Here is a 10213-nt window from a genome sequence, read left to right on the forward strand (position 1 = left end):
AGCAATTTTCATTCACCCAACAAATACTTCTCTTTTTTTCATTTATCCAGTAACCAAAAAAGAAAAAGCAGCTACTTTTATTGAAGAAAAAATCAATATAGATCAAGATTCGAAAAGGCCAACAATAAAATCTTTAGCACAGTACAATTAATGTTAAAGCAATCACCTTTACAAAAATAATCATACACACAATCAATTCTTTTTCATATAGATAACTCATGGTTGAAACTAAATACTTTGTTTTTAGAATAAAAAGCCTTTACTTCCCATTCAAAGTGACCAATTTTAAGAAAACCCAAACAATTACTTATCTTTGTTACATTTATCCAGTAACCACTAGGAAAAAACCAACTACTTTTTTTTTTTTTTTTTTAAAAAATGAATAGAGATCAAGAATTAAAAAGGGCAAAAGATAAAATTACCTTTTCTTTATTGAAGTGCACTATGGGCAAGATTCAAGTAGTGGGTAAATGAGTGATGTTGATGGAATGAAAATGGAGAGAAATAAAGCAAGTAAATTGCAGTGTTTTAGAAAATGGAGAAGTGTTTGGGTCTGTGCGAGGAGAAGAGAGAGACGGCCCAAAAAAAAAAATATTATTCCCTCGGTGCCCAATTTACTTGATTAGTTTAATTGGTCACGAAATTTAAGAAATAAAGAAATACTTTTTAATTTTGTGATCTAAAATAAGTCAAAATATTTAAGGGATTATAGATCATCTGATTAAGCATCAAAAATAAAGTTTAAAGTTAAATTATTATTAAATAATGAAATGTGTCATTCTTTTTTAACTGACTAAAAAGAAAAATGTGTCATATAAACTGTGACCGTGAGAGCATATTTTTTACTGCCTAGTGGTGTATTTGACAAAAAAGAAAAAAAAAACAAGTGAACTGTTAAAAATATAGAGTTTCGGACAATAATCACATTTTACATACATTAAGGATCGTATCTATCAAGCATTATATATTAAAGGACTAAAATAATTCGGGCAAATAACCCATATATACTGTTCATGCATCTAGTTTACAGTTGATGTAGTCCATTGTACCATCGGTGTCGTGGCCCAAATTACCGATCATGCGGGCACTGACCTTGTTATTACTAGCAGGCGAACCCTTACCCGTTAACCCATTAATCACTAGCCAATTTTAACTTCTTTAATAATTTATACTTAAACAATCAATGAGCAAGTAAATGAATAAATAGTCTGACCAAGTCATAAATAATGATTAATATAAGTGCGGAAGTCTTAACTATTACACCCCAAAATCTGAAAGTCATCGTACAAGGACTGTAACCAATAATGTCTAAAGAATAAGTATATCTCAAATATAATATCAAATAATGTCTGGAATGAAAGTAGACATCTTAAAAGAGAGATCTTCAGGTGGCATGGCATGGATAGAAGCTCACCCTCGAATCTGATCAAGCTAACTAGTTTCAAGCTAGAGATGTGGTCTAGATGAAATCTCTGGAACACAATTTGCACTCAAAAAGGGTGCAGCAAGGTAGTATCAGTACAAACACAATGTACCGGTAAGCATCATAGGCCGACTAAGATTAGTTCACGCATATAAGTATAAAATCAACAAGATAAACAGATAGGAACTTAATCCAAATCCAAGTCACAGAATATCCCATAACAGAGTCACAACTTAAGATGAAACTTCTAAACCACAAGTCTATCAAGTTTTAATAATCTCACCTGATAATCACAAGTCCAAGTTCCGTCCCTAGGTAGAGTCACTAATTCACAATTTAACTCATTCAATGGTCATATTTATATCACAATAGGCATTCAACATCCATACCAAAATCAGAACCAAACGAGCATATCATAATGCAGAATAAACTGTAATGACGTACAATGCAAAATATGATGAAGTGCATGCAATGCACTGGCCAAATACACACTGTACACACATGCTCACTGATGTCATTGCCCAGAAGTCATGACCTGTAGGGGACCCATGGTGTCCATGTACCACTCGTTCCGGATCCACTCCTCGGACCCGAGCTCACAACTAGGCCACATTCTCACCCCTGGTCAAATATGCCTGTTCATATATATATATAGATATATATAGATATATATCGTCACATCACTTTCAATGATCGACTATCAAGTAGTATATCATTTTCATCAAGAAGATCATATTAACTTCTCACCACAATTACCATCAAATAGTATCACAAGTTCAACAAGAAGATTATATTAACTTCTTCACTAACTTCATATCACAATGGATGTCTCTACGTATTCCAGTTCATTAGTATGTATGGACTATGAACAATTAGCAATATCCATGTCAAACACAAGGCATCATGCCACAAGTCTTTTATGAATCCTTACCGAACCATTTCCATTATGCATGAGTGTATGAATGCATAAATGAGTGTAACATGGTAAATCAATGCAAACCAATAAAGCAACAATGAAGGTACAAGTCACAAGCCACAAGTCAAATCAAGACTTAGATCAACTCAATCATGAAATGGATCATACAAACCGTCTCACCCAACATAAGAGTCTATGTCCCTCTTTACTTCCACATATAGCAAGTCATAACTAAGTCTTGTATCAACAAGATGTTACATTTTTCTATATATTATCATCAATAGCTAATCATACATCAAGTTTTCATCTACGTATTGTCATAAGTTTATGTCACAATTCAAATCTAAACTTATTATCATTCCTTTCTCCAATGATATGTGTCACAATAAGAGAGAACTGAGTACAACACGATAATTTAGGTAATAAGTCTAATCACAATAACAGGGCAACAAGCCACCATTAATAACAATCAACATAATAGAAATCCATCCCAAATCACCACAGTATGAATACAACTACACCTCATATTTCAGTACATAACGTAATGGCGACGAGCCCACAAAATCAGAAGTCATACCAACCTAGCTAATATCCAATCCAAACACCATGTCCGAAGACCTAATCATGCTTTCTCCCGTCAATTCTACACAATACATACGTTTCGCTAATCAAAGTCTAACTAAAGTAAGCCGTAACCTACCTCGAATGCAGAACAGGAGCCACGAACTACTCCACACGAGCCTTCTATTTTTGAAGCACCTCAGAATGGTTAAAGTCTAACAATATGATTCTAAGTAAGAAACAACCCATGTATTTAAACAAGAACAACAATTTGGGGAAGAAGACCCACTTACTTCTACCCTTTTTCATGGTTGAAAGCATCCTTAATGGTAAATTTATCATAACTTATATCTCTACAATCATTAACAGTCAATTCATGGGTTTCTAATCAATTTTACCCTTTCAAACAGATTTTAGGACAAAAATCCCATTTTTATTAAAACCCTAAGTCTCAACATGCAATTTCAACCATAAGAAATCAAATTCCCTTCCTAAAAAGTGATAATCTATACTCCTAGATGATTAATCAACAACCCATCAATTATTTAAGGGTTTACTAATTCTAGCGTTCTAGAATTTTCACCCACCATTGATGGAGCTTAAACTAATCATGGAACTTGAAGGAGAAAGGAAAAGGAACAAATAAAGGTGGGGACTTACCCTCCAAGATGCTTTCACCAATGAATGGAATGAAATTTGCCTCTTTCTCTCTTGAAAACTGACTTTAGGGTCTTATGGGTAATGGTTCAGAGTTGGGATATAAAAATAGGGTGTTTTGCCCCTGTCGGTCGCTGCAGTGGTCACCACGGCCACTGCTACGGTGGCCCTGAGTCCGCTACAGCGGACTTGCTGGGACAGTCCGCACTAAAATGGTCATAACTCCCTCATCCGGAGGCGAAACGCGACGATTCTTTTTGCTATAGCTTCGTAATTTCGATATGGATCTAATGGTTCAAACCTCACACAAAACAAAGGTCATTTGATCAATGTGGATCCCTTTCTAGCCAAAGACCTATGGTAAAAACATCGAATACGAGCGCGACAAAACCCAAACTCATCTGAAACTCTTCGGAACCTCACCAAAACTTTTGGACAAGTTCAAAATCATCATATTAACTTGTTGGAACTTCCAAAACATTGACACGGGGTCATCCTAACCCGACGTTGACCGTGGTCAACTCTAACTCGTTAACTTAACTACCTTCTCCATCAATGACTCAATTTACACTCGAACCTTGAGGGAACCAACCCAATGACTTCATTAAGTCATAGATCATACTAACGGGACTTGGGGAAGGATCAACAAGGGTAAATGGGTCAAAAACACTATAACGACCAGGAGGGTCATTACATCAGATACTAATTTACCAATCGTTCGTCCTCGAACAAAGAAGGGGAGTAAGAAGGCTGACGATAACCCAAGAACATATCTCAAAACAACACAAACCTTTAATTATAGACACAATTATAGACCACTTTGAACCAGTAAAATACTCTAATTTCGCTAACCTATTTTTTACCCTTAGAGTCGTTCTTAACACCACGATTTCCTAAAAACACGTAAATACACACCACAAGCCCGAAACCAATCACAATCCTATCTGGGGTGACTAATTCTAGTCCCTTATATTCTAAAAATGCTCACTCAAGCTATCCGATTAGTAATACCCATCACATAACCCACTATCACGAATACGACCTCATCTCGAAAATATAACCCTAACCTTCACATTATAGGAATTTCCATAAACCCTCTCCTTTAACCCACACTAACTCATCTACTGTAAAGTGTTACAAAACTATCCATCTACGAACCACACAAACCATTTCCTTAAGCCTTAACACGTCGGTTACCTGAAACTTGCTTCTCACTAGTCACTGATCACGAACCCTCACGAAACTATGTCATATCACTTAGTTCATTTTGTAGATTCCTTTCCTTAAGCGTATTAACGATCACACCTCGTCCGAAATATGTAAGACAACAACCCCACAACCTACACTAACCTAAGTAATCCCGACTTCTAATCAAATCACAATCATTGTTACCAACTAATTATTTCTCAAACCCCCTCATTAGGATACCACAAATCACAAGTCTTGCAAACTAGCCGAGTCAATCTTGGAGATAGTAGCATGCCACCCACTCTACACCCTAGAGTTCCCTTAGCTCACTCAACTCTAAAATCGAAAACTTTCTAAATCCAACATACCACATATACCGTCCTATTACTGCTCTGACATATATCTACCAAGGTGCCTTTGCTCGAATTCCCTTAATCTAAATTTTCGAAATGCTCTCTACAACTCGAGTTGATTCAACCTTCATCACTAATTTACCACTACGATGCCTTACTTGTCTAACCAGAACACCCTTAACCATTCGCGCGATTATCCCTTTTTATGCGATTAACTAACCGAGTAGTAACACCAGTAGTAGTAGGAACTAGCCGAACTTACACAATAGGTACAAAGCTCTCAAAAATCCCCTAATTATGCTTAGAGAATGATGGAAGGAATGACAAGGGTTTTAACTTAGGAAGTACGAAAAAAACTACTCGTCGTCCGTTGTGGCGGTCGATGGTTCGCTGCGGCGGTCCCGCTATGGCGGACAGCCCAGCGCTATAGCGGACCCCGTCACACCTGACTTCCCGTGCCGGCGAGTTGTGCCCTGCTATGGTGGACTCGCTGTGGCGGAAGCCCTTCCGCTGCAACGGTCGCCCCTTAACTAGTGTGCTCGGTTTTCCACCAAGTTTTCACTCCCCATCCCAACTATTCATCCGAGGCCTTACAACTACAAACTAAACATGTAGGTCAATGTAAAAACATACTACGGACTCACCCGTGGCCTCGAAATTCCCAGCGGAGGTCTAATTTATCACGTCACCCCCTAGCGGTCACTATACTTTTGTCAAATCCGAAGATCCCTACCTAACTTACACTCGTGCCACACCCCATCATAACACCCCAACGAAGTTTTAAACTTATGCCCCAAACCAATCATATCACTAACATATCATACTTGTTTAAGACGTAAAAGCACTTATGCGACTTCCGAGCAACCCAACACTAAAAACATGGAGACCATGTAACCCTTCGTACCATCTCTCCCATTTTGAAAGAAAACCCACACAATGAACGAGTCTCAACCACCATTCCACACAACGAAAACCTCAAATCATAACTGAATACTGAACTTAGTCACGCGTCCGAATCAGGAAGACACATCTGGTACCATATCAAGTCATGTCGTAACAAAACCGCTCGCATGAGAGTCTAGGAAATGAGTTTCCACCATCCATGGAAGAATAAGACAAGGAAGTGCAGATACTAATTGGAATCGACTAGATACCAATTTGAATGAAGTAGCACGAAAGAATGAAAGAAGTGGAAGTTTCCTAAATGTCCTATAGCCTCTCGCAGATAGGTACGGAGCTCTTCGTACCGATCCGCAAGACTCTACTAGACACGTCCTTGTACAACGAGATTCATGAACCTAGGCTTTGATACTAACTGTCACAACCCAAATTACTGATCGTGTGGCCACCTACCTTATTATCACTAGTAGGCGAACCCTTACCCATTAACCCATTAATCACTAGCCAATTTTAACTTCTTTAAACATTTATGCTTAAACAATCAATGAACAAGTAAATGAATAAATAGTCTGACCAAGTCGTAAATAATGATCAATATAAGTGCGGAAATCTTAACTATTACAACCCCAAAATCTGAAAGTCATCGTACAAGGACTCTAACCAACAATGTCTAAAGAATGAAGTATATCTCAAATATAATAGCAAATAATGTCTGGAATGAAAGTAGACATTTGGAAAGAGAGATCTTCAGGTGGCATGGCATGGATAGAAGCTCACCCTCGGATCCGATCAAGCTAACTAGCTTCAAGCTAGAGATGTGGTCTGGATGAAATCTCTAGAACACAATCTATACTCAAAAAGGGTGAAGCAAGGTAGAATCATTACAAACACTATGTACTGGTAAGCATCATAAGCCGACTAAGATTAGTTCACGCATATAAGTATAAAATGAACGAGATAAGCAGATAGGCACTTAATACTCAAATTTAAGGCACAAAATATCCCATAACAGAGTCAGAATATCCCATAACGGAGCAGTCTAAACCTAAGATGAAGCTTCTAAACCACAATTTTGTCCAGTTTCAATAATCTCACCGATAATCACAAGTCCAAGTTCGACCCAGGTATAATCACTAATCCACAATTTAACTCAATCAATGGTCATATTTATATATATATAATAGCATTCAACATCCATACCAAAATAGAACCAAACGAGCATATCATAATGTAGAATAAAATATAATGATGTACAATGCAAAATATGATGTATGTAATGCAATGCTAAATAATGCACACATGCCACCGGTTTTACTACCCGAAAGTCACAAGAGGTACACACATGCCATTGGTGTCTTTGCCAGAATCAGCTAGGACATCCTAGGGTTTCCTATGGGACCCATGTGGTCATATATATATATATATATATATATATATATATATATATACACACACACACACACACACACAAATATATATATATACCACTCGTTCCGGAACGAACCTCGGAGCACGAGCTCATACTAGGCCACATCCTCACCCCGTCAAATGTGCCTTTTATATATATATATATATATATATATATATATATATATATATATATATATATATATATATATATATTGTCACATCACTTTTAATGATCGATTATCAAGTAGTATACAATTTTTATCAAGAAGATCATATTAACTTCTCACCACAATTGCCATCAAATAGTATCACAAGTTCAACAAGAAGATTATATTAACTTTTTCACTAATTTCACATCACAATGTATATCTCCACGTATTCCAGTTCATTAGTATGTATGGACTATGAACAATTAGCAATATTAATGTCAAACACAAGGCATCATGCCACAAGTATTTCATGAATCCTTACTGAACCATTTCCACCATGCATGAGTGTATGAATGTATAAATGAGTGTAAACATGGTAAATCAATGCAAACCAATAAAGCAACAATGAAGGTACAAGTCACAAGCCACAAGTCATATCAAGACTTAGATCAACCTAACCATGAAATGGCTCATACAAACTGTCTCACCCAACATAAGAGTTTATGTCCCTCTTTACTTTCACACATAGCAAGTACGCCTCACAACTAAGTCTTGTATCAACAAGATGTTACATTTTTCTATATATTATCATCAATAGCTAATCATACATCAAGTTTTCATCTACGTATTGTCATAAGTTTATGTCACAATTCAAATCTAAACTTATTATCCTTCCTTTCTCCCGGTGATATGTGTCACAATAAGAGAGAACAACACGTAGTACAACACGATAATTTAGGTAATAAGTCTAATCACAATAACAGGGCAACAAGCCACCATCAATAACAATCAACCTAATAGAAATTCATCCCGAATAACCACAGTATGAATACAACTACATCTTATACTTCAGTACATAACGTAATGGTGACAAGCCCATAAAATCAGAAGTCATACCAACCTAGCTAATATCCAACCAAAACACCATGTTCGAAGACCTAATCATGCTTTCTCCCGTCAATTCTACACAATACATACATTTTCCTAATCAAAGTCTAACTAAAGTAAGCCGTAACCTACCTCGAATGTAGAACAGGAGCCACGAACTACTCCACACGAGCCTTCTATTTTTGAAGCGCCTCAGAACGGTCAAAGTCTAACAATATGATGCTAAGTAAGCAACAAACCATGTATTTAAACAAGAACAACAATTTGGGGAAGAACACCCACTTACTTTTATCCATTTCAATGGATGAAACCATCCTTTAATGGTGAATTTATCATAACTTCTATCTCTACAATCATTAACCTTCAATTCATGGGTTTCTAATCAATTTTACCCTTTCAAACAGATTTTAGGACAAAGTTTCCATTTTTATTAGAACCCTAAGTCTCAACATGCAATTTCAACCATAAGAAATCAAATTCCCTTCCTAGAAAGTGATAATCTATACTCCTAGATGATTAATCAACAACAAAATCAACAACCCATCAATTATTTAAGGGTTTACTAATTCTAGGGTTCTAGGATTTTCACCCACCATTGATGGACCTTAAACTAATCATGGAACTTGAAGAAGAAAGGAAAAGGAACAAATAAAGGTGGGGACTTACCCTCCAAGATGCTTTCACCAATGAATGGAATGAAGTTTGCCTCTTTCTCTCTTGAAAACTGACTTTGGGGTCTTGTGGGTAATGGTTCAGAGTTGGAATATAAAAATAGGGTTTTCTACCCCTTTCGGTCGCTATAGTGGTCACCATGGCCGCTGCTACGGCGGCCCTGAGTCCGTTATGGCGGCCCTGACTTGCTGGAACAGTTCGCACTAAAATGGTCATAACTCCCTCATACGGAGGCGAAACGCGATAATTCTTTTTGATATAGCTTTGTAATTACGATATGGATCTAATGGTTCAATCCTCACACAAAAAAAGGTCGTTTGATCAATATGGAGCCCTTTCTATCCAAAGACCTACGGCGAAAACATCGAATACGAGCGCGACAAAACCCAAACCCATCTAAAACTCTTCGGAACCTCACCAAAACTTGTGGACAAGTTCAAAATCATCATATTAACTTGTTGGAACTTCCAAAACATTGACACGGGGTCATCCTAACCCGACGTTGACCGTGGTCAACTCTAACTTGTTAACTTAACTAGCTTCTCCATCAATGACTCAATTTACACTCGAACCTTGCGGGAACCAACCCAATGACTTCATTAAGTCATAGATCATACTAACAGGACTTGGAGAAGGGTCAACAAGGGTTAATGAGTCAAAAACACTACACATACATATATACATAAGATAAATGATAAAAATAGTAGTCGGAGAAGATGGTTAAATTTTATAGATACTATCTCAATTTATAATTTGATTTTTGAACATATTAAAGGTAAGGATAATAACTTAGCAGACCAGTTAAGTAGGTTGAAAATTACTGTCAACTAATAACATTGTTTCATATTGACAACATGAGACCAACAATCCCAAAGACTGCAGACAAGGGAAAAGGCATCCAAGCCTCACCCCCAGACATTTACCGACAGACAGTATTAGGTAATCTTAATTTTAGAGCACAAGCTTTACTAGGAAGTAATGTTTTAGAAAGAATACAGTTTGGGACAAAACATAATTTAATATCTTTCCCACCGTCAAATATGACATCTAGAAAATTAGCAGCATGTATCATAGATAGACCACATACATGTTTGGT

General features: G+C 36.9%; 1 long non-coding RNA gene across 1 annotated transcript; it reads left to right on the forward strand.

Moving 5' to 3' along the window:
* Positions 1 to 2809: 2809 nt before the first annotated feature.
* Positions 2810 to 9094, forward strand: LOC132043240 (uncharacterized). The gene is made up of 2 exons (XR_009411738.1): positions 2810 to 3023; positions 8563 to 9094. It is a non-coding gene; the product is annotated as an uncharacterized LOC132043240 (long non-coding RNA).
* The last annotated feature ends 1119 nt before the right edge of the window (positions 9095 to 10213 follow it).

This window comes from Lycium ferocissimum, unplaced genomic scaffold, assembly GCF_029784015.1.
Source record: "Lycium ferocissimum isolate CSIRO_LF1 unplaced genomic scaffold, AGI_CSIRO_Lferr_CH_V1 ctg22315, whole genome shotgun sequence".
Taxonomy (NCBI): domain Eukaryota; kingdom Viridiplantae; phylum Streptophyta; class Magnoliopsida; order Solanales; family Solanaceae; genus Lycium; species Lycium ferocissimum.